General features: G+C 38.6%; 10 non-coding genes across 10 annotated transcripts; all 10 read right to left on the bottom strand.

Annotated features, from left to right (window-relative positions):
* Positions 1-365: 365 nt before the first annotated feature.
* On the bottom strand, positions 366-448 carry TRNAL-CAG (transfer RNA leucine (anticodon CAG)). Its single transcript has one exon. It is a non-coding gene; the product is annotated as a tRNA-Leu (tRNA).
* Positions 449-1,125: 677 nt separating this feature from the next.
* On the bottom strand, positions 1,126-1,208 carry TRNAL-CAG (transfer RNA leucine (anticodon CAG)). Its single transcript has one exon. It is a non-coding gene; the product is annotated as a tRNA-Leu (tRNA).
* Positions 1,209-1,886: 678 nt separating this feature from the next.
* On the bottom strand, positions 1,887-1,969 carry TRNAL-CAG (transfer RNA leucine (anticodon CAG)). The gene has a single exon. It is a non-coding gene; the product is annotated as a tRNA-Leu (tRNA).
* Positions 1,970-2,647: 678 nt separating this feature from the next.
* TRNAL-CAG (transfer RNA leucine (anticodon CAG)) lies at positions 2,648-2,730 on the bottom strand. Its single transcript has one exon. It is a non-coding gene; the product is annotated as a tRNA-Leu (tRNA).
* A 679-nt stretch (positions 2,731-3,409) lies between these two features.
* On the bottom strand, positions 3,410-3,492 carry TRNAL-CAG (transfer RNA leucine (anticodon CAG)). The gene has a single exon. It is a non-coding gene; the product is annotated as a tRNA-Leu (tRNA).
* A 679-nt stretch (positions 3,493-4,171) lies between these two features.
* Positions 4,172-4,254, bottom strand: TRNAL-CAG (transfer RNA leucine (anticodon CAG)). Its single transcript has one exon. It is a non-coding gene; the product is annotated as a tRNA-Leu (tRNA).
* A 9,737-nt stretch (positions 4,255-13,991) lies between these two features.
* TRNAL-CAG (transfer RNA leucine (anticodon CAG)) lies at positions 13,992-14,074 on the bottom strand. Its single transcript has one exon. It is a non-coding gene; the product is annotated as a tRNA-Leu (tRNA).
* A 677-nt stretch (positions 14,075-14,751) lies between these two features.
* Positions 14,752-14,834, bottom strand: TRNAL-CAG (transfer RNA leucine (anticodon CAG)). The gene has a single exon. It is a non-coding gene; the product is annotated as a tRNA-Leu (tRNA).
* A 678-nt stretch (positions 14,835-15,512) lies between these two features.
* Positions 15,513-15,595, bottom strand: TRNAL-CAG (transfer RNA leucine (anticodon CAG)). Its single transcript has one exon. It is a non-coding gene; the product is annotated as a tRNA-Leu (tRNA).
* A 678-nt stretch (positions 15,596-16,273) lies between these two features.
* On the bottom strand, positions 16,274-16,356 carry TRNAL-UAG (transfer RNA leucine (anticodon UAG)). The gene has a single exon. It is a non-coding gene; the product is annotated as a tRNA-Leu (tRNA).
* Positions 16,357-16,700: the final 344 nt, after the last annotated feature.

Here is a 16,700-nt window from a genome sequence, read left to right as displayed (position 1 = left end):
CCCCAGTGGGGTTTCTGTTCATGACCAATGGCTGAGAAGAGCAGTTTTCTTAAGCCAAAGATATGGAGCCCTCATTCTGAATTTGTGAGATATTTTATTTTGCTACCTCTGTAAATAAAGAATTGTGGATCAATTAATAAAAATAATATGATATACACATATGTGGTTGGTTTCAAGCTCTTTTATCCAGGGAGAATACAATCTGATCTTTTATTGCAACATGGGAAATAATGAAATAATTGATGCATTTTTTATGTTGTAAATTGAAAGAGATTTGCAGTGAGTGTTTGTCTAATTCTAAAGGCAATCTTTTCATAAGTAACAAGAAATAGAAACTGTAGAGCAAAGAAGAAAATTAATAACATTGTCAGAAGTGGGATTTGAACCCACGCCTCCAGAGAAGACTGCAACCTGAACGCAGTGCCTTAGACCGCTCGGCCATCCTGACACATGAAACCACTGCTTTTTGAAAAGATGTATATTATGAAATAACCTATCTATAGTTACAATGACAATGTTGCTATTAAAACTGTTAATTTAAAAACTAGATATGAATTGCTTTTCCATTCATTTAAAGAGGTTTCTAGTTGGCTTTACAATAAAAGTAAGTTTTGTTTTCCATGTTCAGGGTTGGAATCCAAGTGTCTAGAGTTTGTTCTCTAATGGATTTTAACTCAGCAATGAAATGAAATTTGTGAATCTTGCACAAACTGGCTACTTAATTTAGCTCATGGGTTTGATTGGATGCCATTGTAGTGGACCCCAGTGGGGTTTCTGTTCATGACCATTGGCTGAGAAGAGCAGTTTTCTTAAGCCAAAGATATGGAGCCCTCATTCTGAATTTGTGAGATATTTTATTTTGCTACCTCTGTAAATAAAGAATTGTGGATCAAATAATAAAAATAATATGATATACACATATGTGGTTGGTTTCAAGCTCTTTTATCCAGGGAGAATACAATCTGATCTTTTATTGCAACATGGGAAATAATGAAATAATTGATGCATTTTTTATGTTGTAAATTGAAAGAGATTTGCAGTGAGTGTTTGTCTAATTCTAAAGGCAATCTTTTCACAAGTAACAAGAAATAGAAACTGTAGAGCAAAGAAGAAAATGAATAACATTGTCAGAAGTGGGATTTGAACCCACACCTCCAGAGGAGACTGCGACCTGAACGCAACACCTTAGTCCGCTCGGCCATCCTGACACATGAAACCACTACTTTTTGAAAAGATGTATATTATGAAATAACCTATCTATAGTTACAATGACAATGTTGCTATTAAAACTGTTAATTTAAAAACTAGATATGAATTGCTTTTCCATTCATTTTAAAGAGGTTTCTAATTGGCTTTACAATAAAAGTAAGTTTTGTTTTCCATGTTCAGGGTTGGAATCCAAGTGTCTAGAGTTTGTTCTCTAATGGATTTTAACTCAGCAATGAAATGAAATTTGTGAATCTTGCACAAACTGGCTACTTAATTTAGCTCATGGGTTTGATTGGATGCCATTGTAGTGGACCCCAGTGGGGTTTCTGTTCATGACCATTGGCTGAGAAGAGCAGTTTTCTTAAGCCAAAGATATGGAGCCCTCATTCTGAATTTGTGAGATATTTTATTTTGCTACCTCTGTAAATAAAGAATTGTGGATCAAATAATAAAAATAATATGATATACACATATGTGGTTGGTTTCAAGCTCTTTTATCCAGGGAGAATACAATCTGATCTTTTATTGCAACATGGGAAATAATGAAATAATTGATTCATTTTTTATGTTGTAAATTGAAAGAGATTTGCAGTGAGTGTTTGTCTAATTCTAAAGGCAATCTTTTCACAAGTAACAAGAAATAGAAACTGTAGAGCAAAGAAGAAAATGAATAACATTGTCAGAAGTGGGATTTGAACCCACACCTCCAGAGGAGACTGCAACCTGAACGCAACACCTTAGTCTGCTCGGCCATCCTGACACATGAAACCACCACTTTTTGAAAAGATGTATATTATGAAATAACCTATCTATAGTTACAATGACAATGTTGCTATTAAAACTGTTAATTTAAAAACTAGATATGAATTGCTTTTCCATTCATTTTAAAGAGGTTTCTAATTGGCTTTACAATAAAAGTAAGTTTTGTTTTCCATGTTCAGGGTTGGAATCCAAGTGTCTAGAGTTTGTTCTCTAATGGATTTTAACTCAGCAATGAAATGAAATTTGTGAATCTTGCACAAACTGGCTACTTAATTTAGCTCATGGGTTTGATTGGATGCCATTGTAGTGGACCCCAGTGGGGTTTCTGTTCATGACCATTGGCTGAGAAGAGCAGTTTTCTTAAGCCAAAGATATGGAGCCCTCATTCTGAATTTGTGAGATATTTTATTTTGCTACCTCTGTAAATAAAGAATTGTGGATCAAATAATAAAAATAATATGATATACACATATGTGGTTGGTTTCAAGCTCTTTTATCCAGGGAGAATACAATCTGATCTTTTATTGCAACATGGGAAATAATGAAATAATTTATTCATTTTTTATGTTGTAAATTGAAAGAGATTTGCAGTGAGTGTTTGTCTAATTCTAAAGGCAATCTTTTCACAAGTAACAAGAAATAGAAACTGTAGAGCAAAGAAGAAAATGAATAACATTGTCAGAAGTGGGATTTGAACCCACACCTCCAGAGGAGACTGCGACCTGAACGCAACACCTTAGTCCGCTCGGCCATCCTGACACATGAAACCACCACTTTTTGAAAAGATGTATATTATGAAATAACCTATCTATAGTTACAATGACAATGTTGCTATTAAAACTGTTAATTTAAAAACTAGATATGAATTGCTTTTCCATTCATTTTAAAGAGGTTTCTAATTGGCTTTACAATAAAAGTAAGTTTTGTTTTCCATGTTCAGGGTTGGAATCCAAGTGTCTAGAGTTTGTTCTCTAATGGATTTTAACTCAGCAATGAAATGAAATTTGTGAATCTTGCACAAACTGGCTACTTAATTTAGCTCATGGGTTTGATTGGATGCCATTGTAGTGGACCCCAGTGGGGTTTCTGTTCATGACCATTGGCTGAGAAGAGCAGTTTTCTTAAGCCAAAGATATGGAGCCCTCATTCTGAATTTGTGAGATATTTTATTTTGCTACCTCTGTAAATAAAGAATTGTGGATCAAATAATAAAAATAATATGATATACACATATGTGGTTGGTTTCAAGCTCTTTTATCCAGGGAGAATACAATCTGATCTTTTATTGCAACATGGGAAATAATGAAATAATTGATGCATTTTTTTATGTTGTAAATTGAAAGAGATTTGCAGTGAGTGTTTGTCTAATTCTAAAGGCAATTTTTTCACAAGTAACAAAAAATAGAAACTGTAGAGCAAAGAAGAAAATGAATAACATTGTCAGAAGTGGGATTTGAACCCACGCCTCCAGAGGAGACTGCAACCTGAACGCAGCGCCTTAGACCGCTCGGCCATCCTGACACATGAAACCACCGCTTTTTTAAAAGATGTATATTATGAAATTACCTATCTATAGTTACAATGACAATGTTGCTATTAAAACTATTAATTTAAAAACTAGATATGAATTGCTTTTCCATTCATTTTAAAGAGGTTTCTAATTGGCTTTACAATAAAAGTAAGTTTTGTTTTCCATGTTCAAGGTTGGAATACAAGTGTCTAGAGTTTGTTCTCTAATGGATTTTAACTCAGCAATGAAATGAAATTTGTGAATCTTGCACAAACTGGCTACTTAATTTAGCTCATGGGTTTGATTGGATGCCATTGTAGTGGACCCCAGTGGGGTTTCATGTACATGACCATTGGCTGAGAAGAGCAGTTTTCTTAAGCCAAAGATATGGAGCCCTCATTCTGAATTTGTGAGAGATTTTATTTTGCTATCTCTGTAAATAAAGAATTGTGGATCAATTAATAAAAATAATATGATATACACATATGTGGTTGGTTTCAAGCTCTTTTATCCAGGGAGAATACAATCTGATCTTTTATTGCAACATGGGAACTAATGAAATATTTGATGCATTTTTTATGTTGTAAATTGAAAGAGATTTGCAGTGAGTGTTTGTCTAATTCTAAAGTCAATCTTTTCACAAGTAACAAGAAATAGAAACTGTAGAGCAAAGAAGAAAATGAATAACATTGTCAGAAGTGGGATTTGAACCCACGCCTCCAGAGAAGACTGCGACCTGAACGCAGCGCCTTAGACCGCTCGGCCATCCTGACACATGAAACCACTACTTTTTGAAAAGATGTATATTATGAAATTACCTATCTATAGTTACAATGACAATGTTGCTATTAAAACTGTTAATTTAAAAACTACAGATGTAGCCACCTTTATCTTGACTGGCTGAGGCGTTTGTCCCGATCGAGCATACGCAGCGTAGGGAGGCGCGCCTAGTCACAGAGAGGCGTACCTAATTGCACGGAGACAGACAGAGCGTTTGTCGTTACCTTTACATGTAATACCTGCGATCAGCCACCAGATGTCGCTTTTTACAATCACCACTGAGCATGTGTGTGGTCTCCCGTAAAATACAATACTGAAATATATAATAAGGACTACTTTACTAAGGAGTCTCATTACGCTGCATACAGTAAATACTCATTACGCTGCATTATTTAATACAGTATATACGATACAGACACAGATAGTACAGCATACAGTATATGATCCATCTACAGTACTTTATGAATATGTGAGCGTCCAAGTCCCGCAGACAAAACAACAGAAAACCAGTAGTGTACACTGTCGCAAATGGACGTGTTAGAAGTTCACTATTGCCTCTTGAGATTAGGAATTTTGTACAGTATGTTAGCGTCCTAATCCCGTAGTCATTACAGCATAATCAAAACCAATGGATTTATTCATCTGTCTGTGGCGAAGTGGTGAAGTGTTCCGCTTCCTATACTCAGAGTCCTGAGTTCGATTCCTAAAGTACAAATGCATGTTAGTTTTTTCCAGACACTTTATTATTTTTTTTATTCACATAAACCAGGGCAAAGCTGCATGAGCGGTTCTACTGTTAAGGTTCTATGCACCGTACAGTACACATACAATTCTGTAGCTGGGCAGACTCAATAGAAATGGCTACCACCTATGACTCCTTGCCCCACAGAGGCCCTAGGCTACGGAGCAAGTAACAGTCCAGATTTTACAGGCTATGGGGCAATGCTGAAGGAGCGTCACAATCCCCTAGCTAAAATACACAGGGGCGATAGGGATAAGCTAGGTCTGCACATTACGGTACACCGGACTCAATCGCATAGCACACTGGCAAAATGACCATTACCCCTGAACCCCCACCTCGTGGCAGGCAGCGATGGCTACGGGGCAATGCTGAAGGAGCGTCACAATCCCCTAGCCAAAATACACAGGGGCGATAGAGATAAGCGAGGTCTATGCACATTCAGTTGCACCGGGCTCGATCGCATAGCAAACTGACAAAACACAAGTTTTACATAAAGCAGGGCAAAGCTGCAGGAGAGTTTCTACTGTAAAGGTTCTATGCACCGTACGGTACACATACAATTCTATAGCAGGGCAGACTCAATTGAAATGGCTACCGCCTGTGACTCCTAGCTCCTAGGAGGCACTCAGCTATGGAGCAAATAACAGCACAGATTTTGCAGGCTACGGGGCAATGCTGAAGGAGCGTCACAATCCCCTAGCCAAAATACACAGGGGCGATAGAGATAAGTGAGGTCTATGCACATTACGTTACACCGGGCTCGATCGCATGGCAAACTGACAAAACACAAGTTTTACATAAAGCAGGGCAAAGCTGCAGGAGAGTTTCTACTGTCAAGGTTCTATGCACTTTACGGTACACATACAATTCTATAGCAGGGCAAACTCAATTGAAATGGCTACCGCCTGTGACTGCTAGCTCCATGGAGGCACTCGGCTATGGAGCAAGTAACAGCACAGATTTGGTAGGTCACGGGGCAATGCTGAAGGAGCGTCAGAATCCCCTAGCTAAAATACACAGGGGTGATAGGGATAAGCGAGGTCAATGCACATAACGATACACCGCAAAGTACCCCATGGTTTTGATTATGCCTTTTCTTTGAACACGGTATTTTCCACTGCCTCGCCCTACCCCCATCCCACTTTCCCCTTCCCCCCTGGGAGCCTGCAAAGTACATGCAGTAGACAGGGAGGGAGTTCCGATCAGGTTACAAGACATGTGCAACAGTATACTACTGTATGTAGGAAAATCCTCCACCTACAGTAATCTGATTTATGTGAAACCTGTGTGCACCCTTTCATTGAATGTACAACAAAGAAAAAAAAATAATAAAGTGAATGTCACGGGAACATAGAAAAAAAAGGTTGGCACTTTGGGACTCTCAGCGTGGGAGGTGGGAGCCTTCATTGCTAGGTTGGTATGGAAGGGGAGACAATTAGCTACCGGAGGGTATAAACCCCAAGTTTCTGTGACTCCCACAAGGCTCATGGCAAGCGTCGGAACCCATGGTGGGTCTGAATTAACGGGCCCATTATAGTCTATGGGAAAATGGGTCCACTTTGCATACTGATATCTCTGGTTCTGGGTGTCCCAGAGACTCAGGACTGGAACCATACAAAAGAGGAGACTCTTGGCTTTCGGGGCAGACCAACCACTAGTTTGTGTGACACTGGAAAAGGAAACGGGAAGCAACCGTGTTTCGGGTCCCCTCCAGTTATCCGCCTAGCTTGCACAGGATGCAGGGTTTCTGGCTAGATAGGAAATACTGTACAGAAATGCTAAGCATGGTAATTTGGCATCCACGAACTTAGGGAGGAGCTTTAATCTCTATCCACTGTAATCTTTCTAAGTATAATGGAGAGAGATAAAAGCTCCTCCCTAAGTTCCTGGGTGCCAAATTACAGTCTTTAGTATATCTGTATTCTATGTTCTACTAGTGTACTAATTAGCATGAACAGCTTGTAACGTACAGTGGCAAGTTTAATATTTCTATGTATAATGGAGAGAGATAAAAGCTCCTCTGAAAGTTCCTAGATGCCAAATCACCGCCCTTAGTATCTCTGTACAGTATGTTCTACTAGTGTACTAATTAGCACAAACGGCTATTAACGGAATGCCAAATCACCGAACTTAGTATCTCTGTACAGTATGTCCTATTAGGGTACTAATTAGCATGAACAGCTTGTAACGTACATGGCAGGTTTAATATTTCTATGTATAATGGAGAGAGATAAAAGCTCCTCAGTAAGTTCCTGGGTGCCAAATCACCGTACTTAGTATCTCTGTACAGTATGTTCTATTAGGGTACTAATTAGCTGTTCGTGCTAACTAGTACCCTAATAGAAAATACTATACAGAGATACTAAAGACGGTGATTTGGCAACCAGGAATTTACGGAGGAGAAAGATCAAACCTGCCACTGTATGTTACAAGCTGCTCGTGCTAATTAGTACACTAGAAGAACATGCTGTACAGAGATACTACGGACAGTGATTTGGCATCCACGAACTTAGGGAGGAGCTTTTATCTCTCTCCACTGTACTTAGAAAGATTACAACGGAGAGAGATAAAAGCTCCTCCCTAAGTTCCTGGATGCCAAATCACTGTACTTAGTATCTATGTACAGTATGTTCTACTAGTGTACTAATTAGCACGTACAGCATGTAACACACAGTGGCAATTTTAATCTTTCTATGTATAATATTGAGAGATAAAAGCTTCTCCCTAAATTCCTGGTTGCCAAATCACCAAACTTAGTATCTCTGCATAGTATTTTCTATTAGGGTACTAATTAGCACAAACAGCTAATTAGTACCCTAATAGAATATACTGTACAGAGATACTAAGTACGGTGATTTGGCAACCAGGAACTTACTGAGGAGCTTTTGTCTCTGTCCATTATACATAGAAAGATTAAACTTACCGCTGTACGTTACAAGCTGTTTGTGCTAATTAGTACACTAGTAAAACATACTGTACACAGATACTAAGGACGGTGATTTGGCATCCAGGAACTTACTGAGGAGCTTTTATCTCTCTCCATTATACATAGAAAGATTAAACTTGCAACTGTACGTTACAAGCTGTTCGTGCTAATTAATACACTAGTAGAACATACTGTACAGAGATACTAAGGATGGTGATTTGGCATCTAGGAACTTACTGAGGAGCTTTTATCTCTCTCCATTATACATAGAAAGATTAAACTTGCCACTCTACGTTACAAGCTGTTTGTGCTAATTAGTACACTAGTAGAACATAGAGTACAGAGATACTAAGGACAGTAATTTGGCATCCAGGAATTTAGGGAGGAGCTTTTATCTCTCTCCATTATACTTAGATAGATTACAATGGAGAGATTAAAGCTCCTCCCTAAGTTTGTGGATGCCAAATCACTGTACTTAGTATCTCTGTACAGTATGTTCTACTAGTGTACTAATTAGCACGAACAGCTTGTAACGTACAGTGGCAATTTTAATCTTTCTATGTATAATATAGAGAGATAAAAGCTCCTCCCTAAGTTCCTGGTTGCCAAATCACCATCCTTAGTATCTTTGCATAGTATTTTCTATTAGGGTACTAATTAGCACAAACAGCTAATTAGTACACTAGTAGAACATAGAGTACAGAGATACTAAGGACAGTAATTTGGCATCCAGGAATTTAGGGAGGAGCTTTTATCTCTCTCCATTATACTTAGAAAAATTACACTTGCCACTGTACGTTACAAGCTGTTTGTGCTAATTAGTACACTAGTAGAACATACTGTACAGAGATACTAAGGACAGTGATTTGGCATCCACGAACTTAGGGAGGAGCTTTTATCTCTCTCCATTTAATCTTTCTAAGTATAATGGAGAGAGATAAAAGCTCCTCCCTAAATTCCTGGGTGCCAAATTACCGTCTTTAGTATCTCTGTATAGTATTTTCTATTAGGGTACTAATTAGCACGGACAGCTTGTAAAGTACAGCGGCAAGTTTAATCTTTCTATGTAAAATGGAGAGAGATAAAAGCTCCTCTGGAAGTTCCCAGATGCCAAATCACCATTCTTAGTATCTCTGTACAGTATGTTCTACTAGTATACTAATTAGCACGAACAGCTTTTAACTGGATGCCAAATCACCATACTTCGTATCTCTGTACAGTATGTTCTATTAGGGTACTAATTAGCACGAACAGCTTGTAACGTACTGCGGCAAGTTTAATCTTTCTATGTATAATGGAGAGAGATAAAAGCTCCTCAATAAGTTCCTGGATACAAAATCACCATACTTAGTATCTCTGTACAGTATGTTCTATTAGGGTACCAATTAGCTGTTTGTGCTAATTAGTACCCTAATAGAAAATACTATGCAGAGATACTAAGGATGGTGATTTGGCAACCAGGAACTTAGGGAGGAGCTTTTATCTCTCTATATTATACATAGTAAGATTAAAATTGCCACTGTACGTTACAAGCTGTTCGTGCTAATTAGTACACTAGTAGAACATACTGTACAGAGATACTAAGTACAGTGATTTGGCATCCACGAACTTAGGGAGGTGCTTTAATCTCTCCATTGTAATCTATCTAAGTATAATGGAGAGAGATAAAAGCTCCTCCCTAAATTCCTGGATGCCAAATTACTGTCCTTAGTATCTCTGTACTCTATGTTCTACTAGTGTACTAATTAGCACGAACAGCTTGTAACGTAGAGTGGCAAGTTTAATCTTTCTATGTATAATGGAGAGAGATAAAAGCTCCTCAATAAGTTCCTGGATACAAAATCACCATACTTAGTATCTCTGTACAGTATGTTCTATTAGGGTACCAATTAGCTGTTTGTGCTAATTAGTACCCTAATAGAAAATACTATGCAGAGATACTAAGGATGGTGATTTGGCAACCAGGAACTTAGGGAGGAGCTTTTATCTCTCTATATTATACTTAGATAGATTACAATGGAGAGACTAAAGCTCCTCCCTAAGTTTGTGGATGCCAAATCACTGTACTTAGTATCTCTGTACAGTATGTTCTACTAGTGTACTAATTAGCACGAACAGCTTGTAACGTACAGTGGCAATTTTAATCTTTCTATGTATAATATAGAGAGATAAAAGCTCCTCCCTAAGTTCCTGGTTGCCAAATCACCATCCTTAGTATCTTTGCATAGTATTTTCTATTAGGGTACTAATTAGCACAAACAGATAATTAGTACACTAGTAGAACATAGAGTACAGAAATACTAAGGACAGTAATTTGGCATCCAGGAATTTAGGGAGGAGCTTTTATCTCTCTCCATTATACTTAGATAGATTACAATGGAGATATTAAAGCTCCTCCCTAAGTTCGTGGATGCCAAATCACTGTCCTTTGTATCTCTGTACAGTATGTTCTACTAGTGTACTAATTAGCACAAACAGCTTGTAACGTACAGTGGCAAGTGTAATTTTTCTAAGTATAATGGAGAGAGATAAAAACTCCTCCCTATGTTCCTGGATGTCAAATTACCATGCTTAGCATTTCTGTACAGTATTTCCTATCTAGCCAGAAACCCTGTATCCTGTGCATGCTAGGCGGACAACTGGAGGGGACCCGAAACACGGTTGCTTCCCGTTTCCCTTCCCAGTGTCACATAAACTAGTGGTTGGTCTGCCCCGAAAGCCAAAAGTCTCCTCTTTTGTATGGTACAAGTCCTGAGTCTCTGGTACACCCAGAACTAGAGATATCAGTACGCAAAGTGGACCCATTTTCCCATAGACTATAATGGGACCGTTAATTCAGACCCACCATAGGTTCCGACGCTTGCCATGAGCCTTGTGGGGGTCACAGAAACTTGGGGTTGGTATTCTCTGGTAGCTAATTGTCTCCCCTTCCATACCAACCTAGTGATGAAGGCTCCCACCTCCCATGCTGAGAGTCACAAAGTGCCAACCTTTTGTTTTCTATGTTCCCGTGACATTCACTTTATTATTTTTTTTCTTTGTTGTACATTCAATGAAAGGGTGCACACAGGTTTCACATAAATCAAAGTAAATCTGCAGCAGCGATTCATTCCGCTATATACAAATACACAGCGGTAATGAGTATAAATTAGTGTATTCCAACGCAACTAACTGAGCAACACAGTACTGTAGATTTTCAGCATTTGTGTATTGTACCTGACCTGAACTCCCTCCCTGTCCACTGCATGACCTGTGCAGGCTCCCAGGGGGGAAGGGCAATGGGGGTAGGGAGAGGCGGTGGAAAACACTGTGCTTTTGAAATACAAGTATTAACGTCCGAGTCCCCTAAGGCATAAACCAACACCAATGGGAAGGAAGTGCCAACCTTTTTTTAATGTGTTCCTGTAACATTCACTTTATTATTATTATTTTTCTTTGTTATACATTCAATGGAAGGGTGTACACAGGTTTCACATAAATCAGAGTGGGCAGTGGATTTTCCTACATACAGTAGTATACTGTTGCACATGTCTTGTAACCTGATCGGAACTCCCTCCCTGTCTACTGCATGTACTTTGCAGGCTCCCAGGGGGGGAAGGGGAAAGTGGGATGGGGGTAGGGTGAGGCAGTGGAAAATACCGTGTTCAAAGAAAAGGCATAATCAAAACCATGGGGAACTTTGCGATGTATCGTTATGCGCAAAGACCTCACTTATCCCTATCACCCCTGTGTATTTTAGCTAGGGGATTCTGACGCTCCTTCAGCATTGCCCCGTGACCTACCAAATCTGTGCTGTTACTTGCTCCATAGCCAAGGGCCTCCATTGGGCGAGGAGTCACAGGCGGTAGCCATTTCAATTGAGTCTGCCCTGCTACAGAATTGTATGTATACCATATGGTGCATAGACCCTAAACAGTACAACTGCTCCTGCAGCTTTGCCCTAGTTTATGTGAATAACTCCCTCCCTGTCTACTGCATGACCTATGCAGGATCCCAGGGGGGAAGGGCGATGGGCAAGCGGGAGGCGGTGGAAAATACTGTGCTTTTTAAATGCAAGTACTGTTTGAGTCTGAGTCCCCAGTAGCCTCCTGTTAGCCCATTGCCCTTCCCCCCCGGGAGCCTGCACAGATCATGCAGTGGACAGGGAGGGAATTCAGGTCCTGTGCAATACACAAATGCCGAAGATCTACTGTACTGTTTTGCTCACTCAGAATACACTCATTTCTACTCATTACCGCTGTGTAGATGCATTTAGTGTAAAGAATCGCTCCTGCAGATCTACTCTGATTTATATGAAACTTGTGTGCATCCTTCCATTGGATGTATTAGAGAGAAAAAAAAATATTAAAGTGAATGTCACGGGAACACACAAAAAAAAAGGTTGGCACTTCCTTCCCATTGGTGTTGGTTTATGCCGTAGGGGACTCGGACGCTCATATAATTGCATTTCAAAGGCACGGTATTTTCCATCGTCTCCCCCTACCTCCATCGCCCTTCCCCCCTGGGAGCTTGCACAGATCATGCAGTAGACAGGGAGGGAATTCAGGTCCTGTGCAATACACAAACGCCAAAGATCTACTGTACTGTTTTGCTCAATTTGTTGCATCAGAATACACTCATTTCTACTCATTGCCGCTGTGTAGTTGCATTTAGCGTAAAGAATCGCTCCTGCAGATGTACTCTGAATTATATGTAACTTGTGTGCACCTTTCCATTGACTGTCTTACAATGAAAATAAAATAATAGTGTATTATTACAATAAAAAAAAGAAGGCACATCAGGTCTCGAACCCTGGACCCTCAGCGTGGGAGGTGGGAGTCTTCAACCCTAGCCCACAATGCCTCATGAGAGATTCACAATTTCATGTGTAAAAGTACTGCAAACAGCACCCAGCCCCCACCCCATTGGTGTTGGTTTATGCCTTAGAGGACTCGGACACTCGCATTTGTAAAGCACGGTATTTTCCACCGCCTCCTGCTAGCCCTCCATTCCCATTATGCCTTAGGGAACTCAGATGCTCATGTATTTTAAAAGCACGGTGTTTATACATTGTACTGTACATTCTTCCTTTTACACAATTAGTTGCGTCTCCATACACATACAGTACTCTACAGTAGGTCACCATCTTTTTCCACCGCCTCCCGTTACGCCTACAGTATTAACATTACAGTCGTCACTGACCAATTGCCAGAGCTGTACAGGTACAGGTAGATCAATCCGCCGCTATACTGTACGATCGAAAGTACTGGATTAGTGGAGCATTAGCCACCCAGTGGTGGAGATGTGTAATGCATGCTGAGTATCTAGATCGCCTCAGCGCGCCTGCCTGTGATTAAACTCAGCTATCGCCTTAGCGTGACTAAACGGACGTCTAGGCAGAGAATCGGTCAAGACAAAGGTGGCTACAAAGATGTATATTATGAAATAACCTATCTATAGTTACAATGACAATGTTGCTATTAAAACTGTTAATTTAAAAACTAGATATGAATTGCTTTTCCATTCATTTTAAAGAGGTTTCTAATTGGCTTTACAATAAAAGTAAGTTTTGTTTACCATGTTCAGGATTGGAATCCAAGTGTCTAGAGTTTGTTCTCTAATGGATTTTAACTCAGCAATGAAATGAAATTTGTGAATCTTGCACAAACTGGCTACTTAATTTAGCTCATGGGTTTGATTGGATGCCATTGTAGTGGACTCCAGTGGGGTTTCTGTTCATGACCATTGGCTGAGAAGAGCAGTTTTCTTAAGCCAAAGATATGGAGCCCTCATTCTGAATTTGTGAGATATTTTATTTTGCTACCTCTGTAAATAAAGAATTGTGGATCAAATAATAAAAATAATATGATATACACATATGTGGTTGGTTTCAAGCTCTTTTATCCAGGGAGAATACAATCTGATCTTTTATTGCAACATGGGAAATAATGAAATAATTGATGCATTTTTTATGTTGTAAATTGAAAGAGATTTGCAGTGAGTGTTTGTCTAATTCTAAAGTCAATCTTTTCACAAGTAACAAGAAATAGAAACTGTAGAGCAAAGAAGAAAATGAATAACATTGTCAGAAGTGGGATTTGAACCCACGCCTATAGAGGAGACTGCAACCTGAACGCAGCGCCTTAGACCGCTCGGCCATCCTGACACATGAAACCACAACTTTTTGAAAAGATGTATATTATGAAATAACCCATCTATAGTTACAATGACAATGTTGCTATTAAAACTGTTAATTTAAAAACTAGATATGAATTGCTTTTCCATTCATTTTAAAGAGGTTTCTAGTTGGCTTTACAATAAAAGTAAGTTTTGTTTTCCATGTTCAGGGTTGGAATCCAAGTGTCTAGAGTTTGTTCTCTAATGGATTTTAACTCAGCAATGAAATGAAATTTGTGAATCTTGCACAAACTGGCTACTTAATTTAGCTCATGGGTTTGATTGGATGCCATTGTAGTGGACCCCAGTGGGTTTTCTGTTCATGACCATTGGCAGAGAAGAGCAGTTTTCTTAAGCCAAAGATATGGAGCCCTCATTCTGAATTTGTGAGATATTTTATTTTGCTACCTCTGTAAATAAAGAATTATGGATCAAATAATAAAATTAATATGATATACACATATGTGGTTGGTTTCAAGCTCTTTTATCCAGGGAGAATATAATCTGATCTTTTATTGCAACATGGGAAATAATGAAATAATTGATGCATTTTTATGTTGTAAATTGAAAGAGATTGGCAGTGAGTGTTTGTCTAATTCTAAAGGCAATCTTTTCACAAGTAACAAGAAATAGAAACTGTAGAGCAAAGAAGAAAATGAATAACATTGTCAGAAGTGGGATTTGAACCCACGCCTCCAGAGAAGTCTGCGACCTGAACGCAGCGCCTTAGACCGCTCGGCCATCCTGACACATTAAACCACCACTTTTTGAAAAGATGTATATTATGAAATTACCTATCTATAGTTACAATGACAATGTTGCTATTGAAACTGTTAATTTAAAAACTAGATATGAATTGCTTTTCCATTCATTTTAAAGAGATTTCTAATTGGCTTTACAATAAAAGTAAGTTTTGTTTTCCATGTTCAGGGTTGGAATCCACGTGTCTAGAGTTTGTTCTCTAATGGATTTTAACTCAGCAATGAAATGAAATTTGTGAATCTTGCACAAACTGGCTACTTAATTTAGCTCATGGGTTTGATTGGATGCCATTGTAGTGGACCCCAGTGGGGTTTCTGTTCATGACCATTGGCTGAGAAGAGCAGTTTTCTTAAGCCAAAGATATGGAGCCCTCATTCTGAATTTGTGAGATATTTTATTTTGCTACCTCTGTAAATAAAGAATTGTGGATCAAATAATAAATATAATATGATATACACATATGTGGTTGGTTTCAAGCTCTTTTATCCAGGGAGAATACAATCTGATCTTTTATTGCAACATGGGAAATAATGAAATAATTGATGCATTTTTTATGTTGTAAATTGAAAGAGATTTGCAGTGAGTGTTTGTCTAATTCTAAAGGCAATCTTTTCACAAGTAACAAGAAATAGAAACTGTAGAGCAAAGAAGAAAATGAATAACATTGTCAGAAGTGGGATTTGAACCCACGCCTCCAGAGGAGACTGTGACCTGAACGCAGCGCCTTAGACCGCTCGACCATCCTGACACATGAAACCACCCCTTTTTGAAAAGATGTATATTATGAAATTACCTATCTATAGTTACAATGACAATGTTGCTATTAAAACTGTTAAATTAAAAACTAGATATGAATTGCTTTTCCATTCATTTTAAAGAGGTTTCTAATTGGCTTTACAATAAAAGTAAGTTTTGTTTTCCATGTTCAGGGTTGGAATACAAGTGTCTAGAGTTTGTTCTCTAATGGATTTTAACTCAGCAATGAAATGAAATTTGTGAATCTTGCACAAACTGGCTACTTAATTTAGCTCATGGGTTTGATTGGATGCCATTGTAGTGGACCCCAGTGGGGTTTCTGTTCATGACCATTGGCTGAGAAGAGCAGTTTTCTTAAGCCAAAGATATGGAGCCCTCATTCTGAATTTGTGAGATATTTTATTTTGCTACCTCTGTAAATAAAGAATTGTGGATCAATTAATAAAAATAATATGATATACACATATGTGGTTGGTTTCAAGCTCTTTTATCCAGGGAGAATACAATCTGATCTTTTATTGCAACATGGGAAATAATGAAATAATTGATGCATTTTTTATGTTGTAAATTGAAAGAGATTTGCAGTGAGTGTTTGTCTAATTCTAAAGTCAATCTTTTCACAAGTAACAAGAAATAGAAACTGTAGAGCAAAGAAGAAAATGAATAACATTGTCAGAAGTGGGATTTGAACCCACGCCTCCAGAGGAGACTGCGACCTAAACGCAGCGCCTCAGACCGCTCGGCCATCCTGACACATGAAACCACCACTTTTTGAAAAGATGTATATTATGAAATTACCTATCTATAGTTACAATGACAATGTTGCTATTGAAACTGTTAATTTAAAAACTAGATATGAATTGCTTTTCCATTCATTTTAAAGAGATTTCTAATTGGCTTTACAATAAAAGTAAGTTTTGTTTTCCATGTTCAGGGTTGGAATCCACGTGTCTAGAGTTTGTTCTCTAATGGATTTTAACTCAGCAATGAAATGAAATTTGTGAATCTTGCACAAACTGGCTACTTAATTTAGCTCATGGGTTGGATTGGATGCCATTGTAGTGGACCCCAGTGGGGTTTCTGTTCATGACCATTGG

This window comes from Pseudophryne corroboree, chromosome 1 (assembly GCF_028390025.1).
Source record: "Pseudophryne corroboree isolate aPseCor3 chromosome 1, aPseCor3.hap2, whole genome shotgun sequence".
NCBI classification, from domain to species: domain Eukaryota; kingdom Metazoa; phylum Chordata; class Amphibia; order Anura; family Myobatrachidae; genus Pseudophryne; species Pseudophryne corroboree.
Note: the sequence above shows the minus strand (reverse complement) of the source record. Positions and strands in the feature narration are given on the sequence as shown.